General features: G+C 46.5%; 1 non-coding gene across 1 annotated transcript; it reads left to right on the top strand.

The window, feature by feature from the left end:
* The first annotated feature begins 15,783 nt into the window (after window positions 1–15,783).
* Window positions 15,784–15,878, top strand: trnar-ucu (transfer RNA arginine (anticodon UCU)). Its single transcript has 2 exons — window positions 15,784–15,820; window positions 15,843–15,878. It is a non-coding gene; the product is annotated as a tRNA-Arg (tRNA).
* Window positions 15,879–16,542: the final 664 nt, after the last annotated feature.

Here is a 16,542-nt window from a genome sequence, read left to right as displayed (position 1 = left end):
ATGATCGTGCTTAACTTTCCTGCACACGATGTAAGTCAGCCGTTTCCGCCCACATTGTCCTGAGCCACGGCATTCCAAACACACTTTGCTCCTGGTATCAGGGAGTCTCAGAGTTTATCAGAGGGGATTGCAATGACAATGGGATCTCAGAGGCTGTGGGGGAATTTAAGGGTTTCTGATATAGTATCAGGTGGGCATGAGGGCTCTAAATGGATATCAGAGAGAGTAACGGACTCTCAGAAGGTATTGGAGATGTTAAGGGAAATCAGGAGGTGTCAGAGAGGGTAAGGAACGCTCGGGAGGTATGAGAGAGAGTAAGGGACGCTCGGAATGTATCGAAGACAGTAAGGGACGCTGAGGTGCTCTCAGCGAGGGGAACCAATGCTCTGTCGAGTCTCTCAGAGTGGGTAATGAATACTCAGGTTGTATCAGCAAGATTGAGGAAGGCTTAGGAGGTAGCAGCGAGGCTGGTGGAACAAGAGTGGTTATCTTCTAAACATCTCCTTGTCTAAATGTTAACACGGTTAATGAAAGCAATGTTGAATCCGAATGTAACAGATGTTCTGCGTGTCCCACGTGGGGTCGATGAGAAGGTAGAATAGGGCCGGACTGGACATCTGCAGCGCTCAGAGATACATTTATAACTGACACAGATCCCCCACCCAATACATTAAATAATACTACAGACACATCTAAGTATATCAGTAACTAACAGAGATGCAAATCACTTGCATTCAACACATTAGTAACTCTCAAATACATGTGAATCTAACATGGACACACCCAAATATACCTACAAGGATAACAGGTAATTGATTGCTAAAACAAACTTTAATTGAGTGTCTTTAAAGCCATGATGTAAATATGGTAGTTTACATTAACCTTCTTCCAAAGCCACTGGTGAATGCTGTGGAATGAGTTGGGCCCTATCTGATAATTTATGATGTAGAACTGCAAGCTTGAATCACAATGGATTGATTCCACTGGCCCTGTTCTGCTGACTCTCTACACAATACATAGTTACAACCAAAAAAAACCTGCCTTGGATGGAAGTGGGCTTCGTTTTCTGGAAAGAATAAATCAACTTGGCCGAAATATTACCTCCAGCAGATCCAGATAAAATTGTTCCGATTAAGTAAAGGACAATATGTCAAAAGTGAGATTCGAACCCACACATCCAGAGGAGACGACTATTTGAACGGAGAGCCTTAGACCACTCGGCCATCATGACATCCTGATACAAAAGCTAATGCCCCTGCACTTACACACTGAGGTAAACAAAACGCAAACTGTTGCTGGAAGGCCGAGTGACCAGGATACAATCTCCCCGGATTTCACTGTCAATGTGTTCTGTGTATGAGGAGGCTTTTCCTGGCCATGTGGTATCTTGCTGCACCGGTAGTGATGCGCTGCTTTCGCTGCAGTGGGTCCCCCAGCGATGGGCATTAGGATCAGTGCTTTTCTTGTTATATATAAATTACCAGGACTTGGGTATAGGGAGTCAAATTTCAAAGTTTGCGGATGTGTTGTCAATGTCGTAAATAGTGAGAATGTTATTGGCAGATTTCAGGAGGACATAGACAGACCGGCGAAATGGTCATGGCAGGTGAAATTTGACGAATTAATTAATTTTGGTAGGAAGTATCAGAAGAGTCAAAATAAACCACGTGGTACATTTAAAGTGGGTGCAGGAGCAGAACGACCTTTGGGTGTAACTTCAGAAGTATCTGAAGGTGGTAGGACAAGTTGAGAAGGCTGTAAAGAGGGCAATCGCGGTCCTTGACATTATAAATCGGGGAATAGAGTAAAAACGCAAGGAATTTATGTTCAACCTTCATAAAACACTAATTAGGCCCAAGCTGGAGTATTGTGGCCAATTCTGGGCACCACAGCGAGTAAGGATCTTAAGCCCTAAGAGAGTGTGCAGTGGATAATAGTAGGGCACCAGTGATGAAAGACTTAAGTTATGTGCAGAGACTAGAGCAGCTGCGTTGTTCTCGTTAGAGCAGAGAAACTTAAGGGGAGATTTGAGAGAGGTGATTAAGAACTTGAAGGATTTGGGGAGAGTTAAGAAGAACAATCTGTTTCTGGTGACCAGAGGGCGGGTTACCTGAATTCACAGATTTACAGTATTTGGATATGAAACAGAAGTGACAGGAGGAAGCATTAATACAGTGAATTTTTTATGAGCTGTAATGCACTGCCTGAAGGGGTAGTGGAAGCAGATTTAGTACTAACATTTAAAAGGTAATTGGATAAACACTTGGAAAGAAAAAAATATGCTGGGCTATGGGGAAACCGCAGGAAAGTGGGATTAATTGGTTCGCTCTTTCAAAGGCTCAATGGGCCGAATGCCTCCTATTGTGTTGTAAAATTCTATGATTCTATGATATCGATCTCCATGGCGGCACCTATAGGCGAGAGATGCAAAGGTCTGCACAGCTCTGCTTCAGTGGGATCTTGTTCCCCAGAGGTGGGCTGCAATGCCCTGTCTGAGGCCACATTCGCTGCTATTGGCCAGCAGCGGGTTGTTGAAGAGAGCTGCTTTTCGCGGCCTCACTCATTCTGGGCTCTGGAAAGCAGCTACAAAAGGATCGATTTGTTGCTGTGTCTGAAATGCAGCTTAAAACAGTTGTTATTAACTGAGGCAGCCCTGCCGGATCTTATAATGATCTCTCACAAATCAACTGAAACCAGTCAGAATGTAAATATCATTTTGCATTTGCAAAATAAACGGTGTGAGTTTCATTGTGGAATCATGGCGAGTGTCTGGTGTGGCTCTCTCCTGAAATATCCATGACACAGCGAACCAACTCTCCTGCAATCAGTGCGGCCTCCCATCCGACCTTTCGGGGTCTTGTCTGTTAAGACAAATTCTGATTTCCGTGAAGCTAGTCTCAGGCGTTTATATATTTTTGATGTGCCTGCTCTGCGACCACAGGGTACATGATGGGAATATCAGCCGGGCCCAGCTGGCAATGTTTGCGGCACATTTGTCTTCTGTCGTTTAAACCTGAAACTGAGACATTAAGGTGAAGATTACCCGATCGTTAATGCAACCATCAATTATTTGAGCTGACAGCCGACAGTGTCAACCGATTGTGCCACAGAGACACAACACTTTCCAATCTGTAACACCAATTCACTGAGCTACAAACTCAGGTTACAACGGCCAATATGGATCGATGATGTATTGCAAATTACTTGCGGTCTGATGCAGATAAGCGGAGCATTGGAGACTGCATTTTATACATTCCGAATTCTAATGTACTGTCACCTCAGCCCACAGTTCCATGCCCGTTTCCAGCCCTCTTTTACATTTTGATGACATCCATCGTATATCCAAGTTTGCTGATGGCACTAAGTTAGGCGGCACAGTAAGTAGTGTAGATGCGAGCAGAAAATGCAAAGGATAGATTAACTGAGTGGGCAAAACCTTGGCCGATGGTGTTCGACGTGGAGAACTGTGAGATCATCCACTTTAGACCTGAGAAATATAGATCAGAGTATATTGAAAAAGCTGAGAAGTTAGGAACTGTGGAGGAGCAGTAAGTATTAAAAGTCCACGTAGATTAATTGGTTCAAACTACTGGACAGGTACAAATGAAAATCAATGGTTCATGGAATTGTAGCCTTCATCTCAAGTTGGTGGTAATACAGAGTGGTGGAAGTTCTGCGGGACGTCTACAGGAAAGATAGGGAAATGGTACAGGGGGAGTAGTAGCCTTAGTGATTAAGGGTGAAATCACTTCAATGCTAAGAGAGGATATAACGAGAGATAAGCAGGCAATGGAGACTTTATGGGTAGAATTAAAGGCTAGGAAAAGACTAAAGACTGTATTGGGAGTTGTGTAGAGGCCCCCTGGTCGCAGCTGTGAAATGCTAGATTTTAAAAATATAGAAATTGGACAAGCGTGTAGCAAAAGCAGAGTGGTTTTAACGGTAGATTTTAATTTTCATATAGATTGAGATAAGCAGACTAGCACCTATCAGAATGTCAGTGAATTTATTGCGTGTGTCCAAAATAGTTTTCTACAACAATATGTCCTAGAACTAACAAGGGGGCAGGCCATATTAGATTTAGTAACGAGTAACAAGTCAGATTTATTAAACAGACTAAGCGTGCGTGAACATTTATTTAATAGTGATCATAAAATGATTGCGTTCAATGTACTGTTTGAACAGGAGAAACGCGAAACAGTTACTAACATTGTAGATTTGGATGAAGCTGATTTCAACAGAATGAGACAGAGACTGTCCACATTAAACTAGGCAAATCTGTTAATAGGTAAAATGACACAATATCAGTGGCAGGTGTTCATAATAAATTGAATATGGTACAGAAGCAGTTTATACCCCTGAGGGGCAAGAAATCTACTGCCCAAAAGACAGGCATGGACGACTAAAGAGGTAAGAAACCGCGTTAAAATAAAATTAAAAGCATACATAAATGCAAAACATAGCACACATCCTGGCGAATGGGAAAGATACAAAGAACAGATAGTAAGAGCAGATACTAAGAGCTACAAATAGGGAGTATGAACAGAAAGAGACTGGTGAAATGGGCAGACACATGGCAGATGAAAGTTAACGCAGAGAAGTGCAAAGTGATATATTTTGGTCGGAAGAATGAGGAGAGGCAATTTAAACTAAATGGTACTATTTTAATGGGGCCGATTATTTCCTTTTATCGGCTCCCTCTGGAGATCACTGGCCCCGAAACTGCTCAGAATGCTCTCCCCTGCAATTTATTAACCAGCTCTAAATGATACAATTTTAAAGAGGGTGCAGGAACAGGGACACATGGGGTGTGCGCACTCAGCTTTGAAGGCGGCAGGGCAAGGTGAGAAGGCTTTTAAAAATGATTTGGGATCCGTTCTTTTATTAAAAGATGAATAGAGCATAAAAGCAAGGAAATTATGCTAAACATTTAAGAAGCACTGGCGAGGCCTCAGCTGGAGTATTGCGTTCAATTCTGGGCACCACGCTTTAGGAAAGAAGTCAAGACCTTCGAGTGAGTGCAGAATAGATTTACTGGAATGTTACCAGGGATAGAGTCATAGAGTCATAGAGTTATACAGCACGTATAGAGGCCCTTCGGCCCATCGTGAAACAGATGCAAAAAATTCATTTAGAACCCCTCCTACATCTTCTGGCTCCACACACAGATTTCCACTTTTGTCCCTAATGGGCCCTATTTTTTCCCTAGCTATCATCTTACCCTTAATATACTTATAAAACATCTTAGGATTTTCCTTTATTTTGCTCGCCAGTGTTATTTCATGCCCCTCCTTGATCTCCTAATTTCTTTTTTAAGTATCCCCCTGCACTTTTTGTACTCCTCTAGGGCTTCATCCGTCTTTAGCCTTTTGTATCTGCCAAAAGCCCTCCTTTTTTTCCTAATCCATTCTCGTATATCCCCAGACATCCAAGGTTCCCTGTCGTTTTTGGAACCACCCTTGACCTTTACGGGAACATGTTGCCATTGTATGATCCCAATCTCCCTTCTGAAAGCCTCCCATTGCTCTGATGCGGATTTTCCTACAAGTAGCTGATCCCAGTCCATTTTGGCCAGGTCCTGCCTTATCCTATTAAAATCGGCCTTCCCCCAATTTAGAGCCTTTATTTCCGGCCCATCCCTGTCCTTTTCCATGACCACCTTAAATCTTACCATATTATGGTCACTGTCACCAAAGTGCTCACCTACTAGCACTTTTTCCACTTGGCCGGCCACATTCCCTAGAATTAGGTCCAGTACCGCCCCCTCTCTTGTAGGACTTTCTACATGCTGGCTAAAAAAGCTCTCCTGGATGCACTTTAAGAATTCTACACCCTCTGAGCCTTTCACACTCTGACTATCCCAGTTAATATTGGGGAAGATGAAAGCCCCCATTATTATTACCCTATTATTTGCACATTCCTCTGAGATTTGCCTACATATCTGTTCCTCTATCTCCCCCTGACTGTTTGGAGGCCTATAGTACACTCCCAGCAAAGTGCTTGCCCCCTTTTTGTTTTTAAGCTCCACCCATATGGCCTCATTAGAAGAACCTGCTAATATATCATCCCTCCTTACTGCAGTAATTGACTCCTTAATTAATATTGCGACACCCCCTCCTCTTATACCTCCCCCTCTGTCTCGCCTGAAGATTCTGTACCCCGGAATATTGAGCTGCCAGTCTTGCCCCTCCCTCAACCATGTCTCCGTGATAGCAACAATATCATACTCCCATGTGTTTATCAACACCTTCAGTTCATCCACCCTGCTTGCAAGATTCCTTGCATTAAAATAGATGCCATCCAGCCTTGCCCTTATATATTTGCCCTGTCTACCAAGCTGACTTGTTCTTTTCTCTATAATTGGCAACACATCACCCCCTATTTCAGCTCCCCTCTGTATCCCATCCCCCTGCCAAGTTAGTTTAAACCCCCCCCAACAGTGCTAGCAAACCTCCCTGCAAGGATATTTGTCCCGCTCTGGTTCAGGTGCAACCCGTCCGACTTGTACAAGTCCCACCTTTCCCAGAAGCAGGCCCAGTGATCCAGGAAAGTAAAACCCTCCCCAATACACAAACTCTTTAGCCACGCATTCATCTGCTCTATCCTCCCATTCCTATACTCACTAGCACGTGGCACTGGGAGTAATCCAGAGATTACAACCTTTGAGGTCCTGCTCTTTAATCTGTTACCTAGCTCCCTAAATTCTTGATGCAGGAGCTCATCCCCCTTCCTACCTATGTCGTTGGTCCCAATGTGGACCACGACCTCTGCCTGCTCACACTCCCCCTTAAGAATGCCTTGTAGCCACTCAGTGACATCCCTGGCCCTGGCCCCAGGGAGGCAACAAACCATCCTGGAGTCATGTTTGCGGCCACAGAAACGCCTATCTGTTCCCCTTACGATAGAATCCCCTACCACTATTGCTCTCCCACTCTTTTTCCTCCCTTCCTGAGCAGCAGAAGCGTCCCTGGTGCCAGGAAGCTGGCTGCTGCTGCCTTCCCCCGGTGAGCCATCCCCCTCAACAGTATCCAACTTGGTATACCTGCTTGAAAGGGGGATGTCCGCAGGGGTTCCCTGCACTACCTGCCTGCCTTTGTTGCTCCACCTGATGGTCACCCCCTGTGCTACCCTTAACTGAGGCGTGAACAAATCGCTAAACGTGCTATCCACGACCCTCTCAGCATCGCGCATGCTCCAAAATTCATCCACCCGCAGCTCGAGCGCCGCAATGCGATCTACAAGTAGCTGCAGCTGGATGCATTTCCCGCACACATGGTCGCCAGGGACACTGGCAGCGTCCCTGACTTCCCACATGGAGCAAGAGGAGCAGAACACGGGTCTGAACTCTCCTGGCATGACTTACTCCTTTAATTAATTAAAAAATTTATTCAATACCCCAGTTACAGGTATACTTTAGGGCGCTTTATTTACCAACTATCCCCACTACACCACAGAAATTTAACACCACAGAATTCAAGCTTGTATAGAAAAGAGAAAAATACTCACCAACCAATCACTTACCTGCTCCCTGGTGACGTCACACTTGGATTACTTTTTACCTCTCTCCTGGAACCTGCATTGGTCGGTGCCTCTGACTGCTCCCTTTTAAGCCTTCAAGCTCTCCTGCCTCGGGCTGCTCCCGCGCAGGTCCGCTGCTTCTCCGGTCTCGGGGCTGTGGGCCTCGGTGCCTCTGACTGCTCCCTTTTAAGCCTTCAAGCTCTCCCGCCTCGGGCTGCTCCCGCGCAGGTCCGCTGCTTCTCCGGTCTCGGGGCTGTGGGCCTCGGTCCCTCTGACTGCTCCCTTTAAAGCCATCAAGCTCTCCCGCCTCGGGCTGCTCCCGCGCATGTCCGCTGCTTCTCCGGTCTCGGGGCTGTGGGCCTCGGTGCCTCTGACTGCTCCCTTTTAAGCCTTCAAGCTCTCCCGCCTCGGGCTGCTCCCGCGCAGGTCCGCTGCTTCTCCGGTCTCGGGGCTGTGGGCCTCGGTGCCTCTGACTGCTCCCTTTTAAGCCTTCAAGCTCTCCCGCCTCGGGCTGCTCCCGCGCAGGTCCGCTGCTTCTCCGGTCTCGGGGCTGTGAGACTCGGTGCCTCTGACTGCTCCCTTTTAAGCCTTCAAGCTCTCCCGCCTCGGGCTGCTCCAGCGCAGGTCCGCTGCTTCTCCGGTCTCGGGGCTGTGGGGCACTTCATTTATGCGAAGAGACTAGAGAAGCTGGGATTTTTCTCTTTAGAGCACAAAACGTCAAGAGGGGATTTCATAGAAATGTTCAAAATTATGAATGGTTTTGATAGAGATAAAAAGGAAAAATCTGATAAAGTCTCATTAAAAGTGATAAAATTTCTCCAGGCGCAGATGAGGATCGAACCTAACCCCAAGACCGCTTGATTTATCGATTCAAAGCTTCTAGTTCTTTGTTTCCAAAGGGGGTGGTGGACATGCGACACTGTTGCCTTGTCCGAACGGTACGTGGTATTTAAAAGTACTCACGTTTTTGGCTCAGCTTCACTCGCACGTGCCTCCGGTCCGTGTGGATCCTGTTCGTGACGCCAATTGTTGTGGAGTATTTTAAACCAACAACCATCACAAGGTTTTAGATTGATCGTCAAGTCATCTTTACTGCACCCGTGGGGAAACATCCTGCTCTGTCTTAGCCTGACCTTTCCAGATTGTTACAGAAAACACTACGATTTTATAAATTACAGTAAGCATGGCCACCTCATTTTAAATTCATTCCTGCCAGCTGATAGGATCTTGACCTGCATGCACCTTCAAGTATTGGTTACGAATCTTAATATAAACATGTATAAGCTGCCTCTTCAATGAATCATTTAAACTGCTGAATGCCAATTAAAAGATACGTTGGAATGTAACCGAGGTAATAACGTTCTTACGGGCAGTTGAATTGCTGGACATCCTGTCTCCATGTAATTGTTTTATATCTCTCCAAAGGTCAGCTATCTTTGACCGCATCTTTATGAATATGGTCTTTCATGGTAGTCCCTGTCTTCCTTATACTATTCAGTGAAACTACCAGCGATGTCAATTTAACTCTTTCCCCACTGCAATGGTTACAGGGTTACGGACTATGGGAATTGTGGGTAATTTGTAAATGACCCTGCATTGTGGGTATAATTCACTGAACTTGGGCATTGTGGGTATATAATCACTGACCCGTGGGCATTGTTGGTACAGGGTCGGTGACACTGGGCATTGTTGGTAATGGGTCACTAACCCTGAAATGCAGGTATAGGTCACTGACCCTGGGCATTATGGGGATAGAATCACTGACCCGGGGCATTGTTGGTACAGGGTCAGAGATAATGGGCATTGTGGGCAATGGGTCACTAACCCTGAATTGTGGGTATAGGTTACTGACCCTGGGCATTGTGGGTATAGAAACACTGACCCGGGTCATTGTGGGTACCCGGTCACTGACCATGGGCATTGTGGGTACAGTGTCACTGACGTTGGGCATTGTGGGTACAGTGTCACTGATGTTGGGCATTGTGGGTACATAGACACTGACGCTGGGCATTGTGGATACAGGCCACTGAACATGGGCATCGAGGGTTTTGGTCACTGACCCCGGGCATTGTGGGTACTGGGTCACTGGCCCTGGGCATTGTGGATAAAGTGTCACTGAACCTGGGCATCGTGGGTTTAGGGTCACTGTCCCTGGGCATTGTGGGTGCAGGGTCACTGACCATGGGCATTGTGGGTACAGCTCACTGACCCATGGCATTGTGGGTACAGGTACACTGACCATGGGTATTGTGGGTACAGGGGTGTGCCCATGGGCAATGTGGGTACTGAGTCACTGACAATGGGCATTTTGGGTACAGGGTCACTTACACTAGGCATTGTGGGTACATTGTCATTGGGCCTGGGCATTTTGGGTACATGTTCACTGACCATGGGCATTGTGGGTACAGCGTCACAGGCCCTGGGCATTATGGGTACAGGGTCACTGGCCCTGGGCATTTTGGGTACAGTGTCACTGGCCCTGGGCATTGTTGGTATAGGGTCACTGACCCTGGACATTGTGGGTATAGATTCACTGACCCTGGGCATTGTGGATACAGGATTGCTGGCGCTGAGCATTGTGGGTGCAGGGCCACTGACCCTGGGCATTGTGGGTACAGGGTTACTGCCCCTGAGCATTGTGGGTTTAGGGTCACTGACTCTGTGCATTGTGGGTTTAGGGTCACTGGATAGACTCGAGGGGTTGAATAGCCTCCTCCTGTTCTTCTGTTTTGCTGTTTTCAGATTTTCACCAAATCTGTACATTTTGACTGTTAAAGTTAATTCCACCGCTCGCTCGATAAATTAAACTTAAAGTGGAGGAACTGACAAGAGCTTCCGTCCTGTGTCCAGCCCACGATCTCTTTCACTGTTAATGTTAATTCCACCGCCCGCTCTGTTAATAAAAGTTAAAGTGCAGGAACTGACAAGAGCTCCCGACCTGTTTCCAGCCCACGATCTCTTTCACTGTTAACAATCTCCCGGGCTGGAAACTGATCCCAACCAGGGCTCAGTAACTGCCGCAGAGATTTCAGCAATCCTGTCCCTCCTGTATTTCCCACATTTTAAAATTTCCCAATTCTTCGAGGGGTGTTTGGGAACAGGGGAGAAATCCTTGGTTAAAACCCGACCTTTTAATTCTGGAGAAATCCGTCTGTTGTTCCTATTTCCTGGTGTTTTTTATCATTAATAACTTGTGGGAGCGGAATTGGAATCCAGTCCGCCGTTTGTTCCATCCTCTGTTCCTGTTCTCTCTCGCTGTCTCTAAAAGATGATTCACTGTTTGTATCGGGAATGGAGATCCGGTCAGTCCTGTGATGGACAGACCTGCTGAGTATTACAATAATTTTCTGTTTTTATTTCACGTTAGAATCCGTCTCTGAAACACGGAGACACAGGGAATGCTGTTCAATCTGCTGCAGGGACACTTCCATGAGCCGCTGAAACGTTTGAGAAAAGCTGACCTCAGACAAAGCAAAATACTGCGGATGCGGGAAATCAGAAATAAAAACAGAAAATGCTGGAAACTCTCAGCAGCTCAGGAAATGTGTTCTATCGAAAGGTCATGGACCTAAATCGTTAAATCTGTTGCCCTCTCCACAGATGCTGCCTAGCCTGCTGAGTATTTCCAGTATTTTCAGTTTTTATAAATAATTAACCTCCCCGTCTCCCGAAGCCGAAACATTGTCCGTTCTGAGTTTCGAGTTGCAAAACTGACTCAAATGTTGTCCGAATCTCTGTCTGTAAAAGTTGTGTAATAATGCTCATAAAACCAATTATTAGAAAGGTTTAAAGCCTTGGTTCACCTTGACTCTGATTACATTAAAGAGCAAAGAGATTAAAAGACAAACCGCCCAGAGCCTCGTCAGAGATTCAAGCAATAATACAACAACAGCAGCTTGCATTTATGTAGCGCCTTCAACAAAGTAAAAAATTCCAACTCGCTTCACAGGAGCGTTTTCCAACAAAATTTGATACCGAGCTATATAAGGAGATATTAGGGCAGATGGCCATAAGCATGGTCAAAGAGGTAGGTTTTAAAGAGCGTCTTGAAGGAGGAAAGAGAGGTGGAGCGGCGGAGAGGTTTAGGGAGGGATTTCCAGAGCTTAGGGCCGAGGCAGCTGAAAGCACGGCCGCCAATGGTGGAGCGATTAATTTGGGGATGCGCAAGAGGCGAGAATTGGAGCAGCGCAGAGATCTCGGAGGGTTGTAGGGCTGGAAGAGGTTACAGAGATAGGGAGGGGAGAGGCTATGGAGGGACTTGAAAACAAGGATGAGCTTTTTAAAATCGAGACATCGCGTAACCGGCAGCCAGTGTAAGTGAGCGAGTTCAGGGGTGATGTGTGAAGGGGACTAGGTGCGAGTTAGCAGATTGGGATTCCCTGAAGTTTACGGAGGGTGGAAGATGTGAGGTGGGCTAGGAATACAGCACAGAACGAGGTCATTCGGTCCATCGTACCTGTGCTGGCCTATGAAAGACCTGCACAATTATTCCCTCTCTTCTGCTCTTTCCCCATAGCTCTGTAAATGATTTCCGTTCGGGTATTTATCCAGTGCCCTTCTTAAAGCTGCTATTGAATCTGCTTCCACCATCCTTTCAGGCAGTGCATTGCAGGTCACAACAACACGCTGACTAAAAAAAAATGTCTTCCTGTCGCCTCTGGTCTTACATCAATCATCTTAAACTTCAGTCCAAATTCACCTTTTGCACCCAAACATGCTGCACTCCACTCGTCATGTCTCAAATTACTAATATATATTTACAAGGGAAACATTTGTACTATTATGGGGCGTGGGACTAATTAGATAGCTCTTTCAGAGAGCCAGCACTGGCACGATGGATAGAATGCCTTTCTGCACGAATGACAGATTCTGAGATTGTAATGCTTCATGAGGGGCAAGGTGCTTTGTTGGCGCCTCGTTGGTTTAGGGGTGTGACTCTCGCTTTTGGATTTTTCATAGTTGTAAATGCGGGAGGTCTCGGGTTCAAATCCCATTGATTGTTAGTAAAAACTCACCTTCTCACAGCTTATGGACACTGTAGATAACAACATTCCTTTAAGTAGGAAAAAAGCAGATTTTGCGTTGATTTCCCCACATTGTCCGAGCGTCACTGGAGCAATGTGAAAACCAGCCAGCCGGGTAACTGAAAAGGCTTTGTGATGTAATCGGCTCTGTGGCGCACTAGAAATCTCATTGGATTCTGTGAAACAATGAATGAATGAATCAAAATGCAGCATTGTAGAAGTTGTGGGTTCGAATCCGTTTTCAGGTCAGGACTCTTTGATTCTGGGGCTCGACAGGGTGATTTTACAGCAAAACCTCAACTTGTTGATGAATGTTCTTCAGGAAGGGAAGGGAAACTGCCGCCCCTAACACTTCCTGTTACACAAGCTACTCCAGTCACAACCCACTTTACCTCGGAGCTGGATTGGCGAACCGTTCGCCAGAAGGAAACTCATCACCTGCTCAGGGCAACTCTTGCAAAACAAACTAAAAAGATGTTCAAACTAAAGTCAGTCTGCTGGGCGCTCAGACAGGTTTCAAACTGGACACATGCAGCCAGCTGACAGACAACGAGTCACCGACAGTAGTGACGGGCAGCACAGCAACGCCTCCCACAGCTGATCAGCCATCCTTTCAGACCGGTTCAGGAAGAGAGCATGAAACAGCGGCGTCTGGGAGCAGGATTCGCATTTGTGCAGAAACATCCTGCTCGATTTCATGTCCAACACCTTAAACACTTGGTGATCGCTGCGGCTGTAGATCAGACTGGGTCGGTCATCACAGGAGCTCTGTCAGACTGCATGTTCTTTCTGACAGCTTTTTATATGGGCATTGCCTGGTTCAGGCGGAAGCTTTTTGCCTGCTGTGTTGGACCCGGGTTCGATTCCAGCCAATGCAAGACCTTCACATTTTTCTTTATGCACCCCTGAGATCGGCTGAATGGGATCAACTAATTGGGATATATTATCGTCCTAATGAACTGTCTGTGTGGAGCAGTGCGGCGCTTTAGAAGACAGGTACAAAAGGCAAAGTTGTTTCGCTCTCAAGTGACGTGCTCTGCTCGCAATTGCATTGGACCTTGAACCCGCTCTGTACATTAATCTCACTGAAGCAGAGTATGACCGCTGTGTGTCTGTCAGCGGGTAGGTGACGAGGTTGGGGTTGCTGTGGGCCGCAATCAATCGAGGCTGGGACACCATGCAAGCAGGAGGGATGCTCCGAGGTCTGGAATACATTGCGAGTCGGGAGCGGGACAAATCGAAAGCAACCACAAACAGAAAACCCAGTCAGCAGATTTGAGAATCTGTAGATCCGCTTTGGGAAAGTGAATCAGAGCAGAATGAAGGGCGAACTGTCCGACTGCCCGAAGCGATCAATGCGCAGCTCGGTCGGCACGTTCCCCTGGTTTACGACGCTGGAACATTCCTCACACAAAAATTATTCACCCCAGTGGAAAAAATTCTAACAGCCGATAATTTATTCTATGATTGAAGGAATGCCGAACATGGTAACGGAGTGACGGTGGAAAGTTTATTAACGTTGTTCCATTCAGTCGAATTTCGGTGAACTTTGATCTTTTCTCATTTTATAGACTGTATTTGAAGGGTCTCGGTAAAAAGTTCAGTGTTTCTGACAGCGGGGTGTGAGTGAGCAGCTGGCGAGTGTAACAGGCTCAGGGCTGGATGCAGGAAGCTCTCTGACAGTCTCCCTCTCTCTCTCTCTCTCTCTCTGATGGGGAGAGTTAATTGACAGCTGGAGGCTGTTGGTGGTTTGATTAATGCAATAAAGTTCCCTCCAAACCATGTTATGATTGGCAGCTGCAATCCACTTGTTTGTCCAGGACAGAAACATGATCAAAAGTGAATCAGTCCCGGATCATTCTGGGTCAGTTAAAAAGGGAGGCGATTTCAGATGCGACGGCCGATGGTTAAGATGTTGGATTCGAAAGTCCCGGGGTTTGTTTAGCTGAGGCTCGAACCCTGCTCGCGGTGGATCTGTTCAGAAGTTCTAAATCTGCTTTTTGTTCTTTAATCCTCTCTTTTCTCAGAGCGCTGACCCTGAAATTGCTCAGCTTTCTCCCCAATGCTATTTCTCAAGCTAGCAGCTCCCGCCTATCCTAGTGGAGAAGGCAACTGATCTTCACTGCTGCGCGTAATCTTACCCAAATAATTTGCAGGGTCGAGTCCGTCCGTGGCCGTTTTACACAGTGGGCGATAGCTGTCCTAATGTTCTGAGTCTGTGCAACACGCGGACATTCCTCCCCCAGAGTCCTCAGTCTCTCCGGTATCTCTGCATCCAGTGGCGGGAGCAGCTCTTCCGCTGAAGTTTGCTGACAGAAGCTGAATCTACATTTCCAACATTGTCGATATCCCCATTCCCTCAAAGAAGGAAGCCAAACAGAAGGCGGGAATTACGTAGAATGACGCTGACTTTTACAAAACACAAACGGACCATTGGGCCCAACTGGTGTGTGTCGGTGTTTCTGCTCCACACCAGCCTCCTCCCGAGCTGCTTCATCGCCTCCGATCAGCAGAACCTTCTGTTCCTGTCTCCCTCATGTGTGTATCCAGCTTCCCCAGAAATGCATCTATTCGTCTCAAACGTTCCACGTGGCCGGCAATTCAATATTCTAACCACTCTCTGAGTGAAGAAGTTTATCCTGAATTGCCTATTGGATTTGTCAGTGACTATCGTGTATTGATGACCCCTAGTTTTGGACAGCCCACAACTGGAAGTATCTGATATACGTTAACCCTTCCAAAACCGGAGCTCCAACTGCCGACCATTTCCCCACTACACTGCCTGTAATCAGAAAAGGTCAGCACCTACTGGGGAAGGCTCATCCTGTCCTGACAAGAAATGAGGACGTTTCCCTGAGCTGTGTGCTGGTTGCTGTGGGGCATTATTTGATTAAACTGCTGTTCTGCCCCTAAAGACACTCGGTGTCTTCAAGCCTTGAGTCTTCCCGACTTGTACCACATATCTGTTGACTTAGGTTGAAGTGTTTACAACCCTACTGGGAGCGGAAGAGAGACAAAAGCAGAGAGAGAGACCGAGAGACAGAGCAAGGCAGGGAGACACACAGCAAGGCACAGAGAGAGAGAGAGATTGAGAGCGAGATATTGAGAGTGAGACAAAGCTATAGGCAGGAAGGTTGACAGTGAGAGCGACAAGAAGCGCAGCAGAGATTAGGAGATAAGTCTGTACTTGACGGCAATGACTATCCGTGTAATGAGTAATGTGAAAGTGTACTCTGTCATCGGCTCTGTGGCGCAATGGATAGTGCATTGGACTTCTAATTAAATAATCGCCTGAACGACATTCAAAGGTTGTGGGTTTGAGTCCCACCAGAGTCGTTATTTAGCCAAGTTGCGGTGGTGAAATTTTGCAGCAAAGCCACAACTGGTTCATTGATGCCCTTCAGAGAATGGGAATGGCCAATAAGATCACCTGAATTGTGACTGAGGAACAGGCCAGCTTCAATCTGCGCACCAACTTGAAATATTTTATTCATTCCATTGTACTTTCCTGAATTACTTTCCCTGCCGCCTCAATCATTATTTCTTTCTTTACCGTTTTGAGCTAGTGTTGCAGGTTAGATCAGCAGTGGCCGTTCAAGGAAACCTGCGAAGTCTATCAGGGGAAAAAGATTGAGAAAAAAAATAGTTAGGGAGAGATAGAGAGATGCATGCAAAGAAAATGAAGGGTTTATGGGACATGTCTGTGCGGAGATTAAGGTGGAGCTTGGGAGAGATTCCACCCGTCTCCTGAAATCCACGAACTATTCCAAGACTTGAGCACAAAAATCTAGGCTGACAGTTCAGTGCAATAATGAAGGAGCGCTGTAATATCGGAGATGCCGTCTTTTGGATGAAACTATAAACCGAGGCTCCGTCTGGCCTCTCAGGTGGAAAGCAAAGAGTATTTCGACGAAGAGCCGGGTAGGTATCCCCGGTGTCCTGACTAATATTTGTCCCTCAAACAATATCACTAAAACAGGATATCTGTTCATATCTGTTT

This window comes from Somniosus microcephalus, unplaced genomic scaffold (assembly GCF_052327205.1).
Source record: "Somniosus microcephalus isolate GS21.2 unplaced genomic scaffold, FLI_Smic_1.0 unresolved_chr1, whole genome shotgun sequence".
Lineage (NCBI taxonomy): Eukaryota > Metazoa > Chordata > Chondrichthyes > Squaliformes > Somniosidae > Somniosus > Somniosus microcephalus.
Note: the sequence above shows the minus strand (reverse complement) of the source record. Positions and strands in the feature narration are given on the sequence as shown.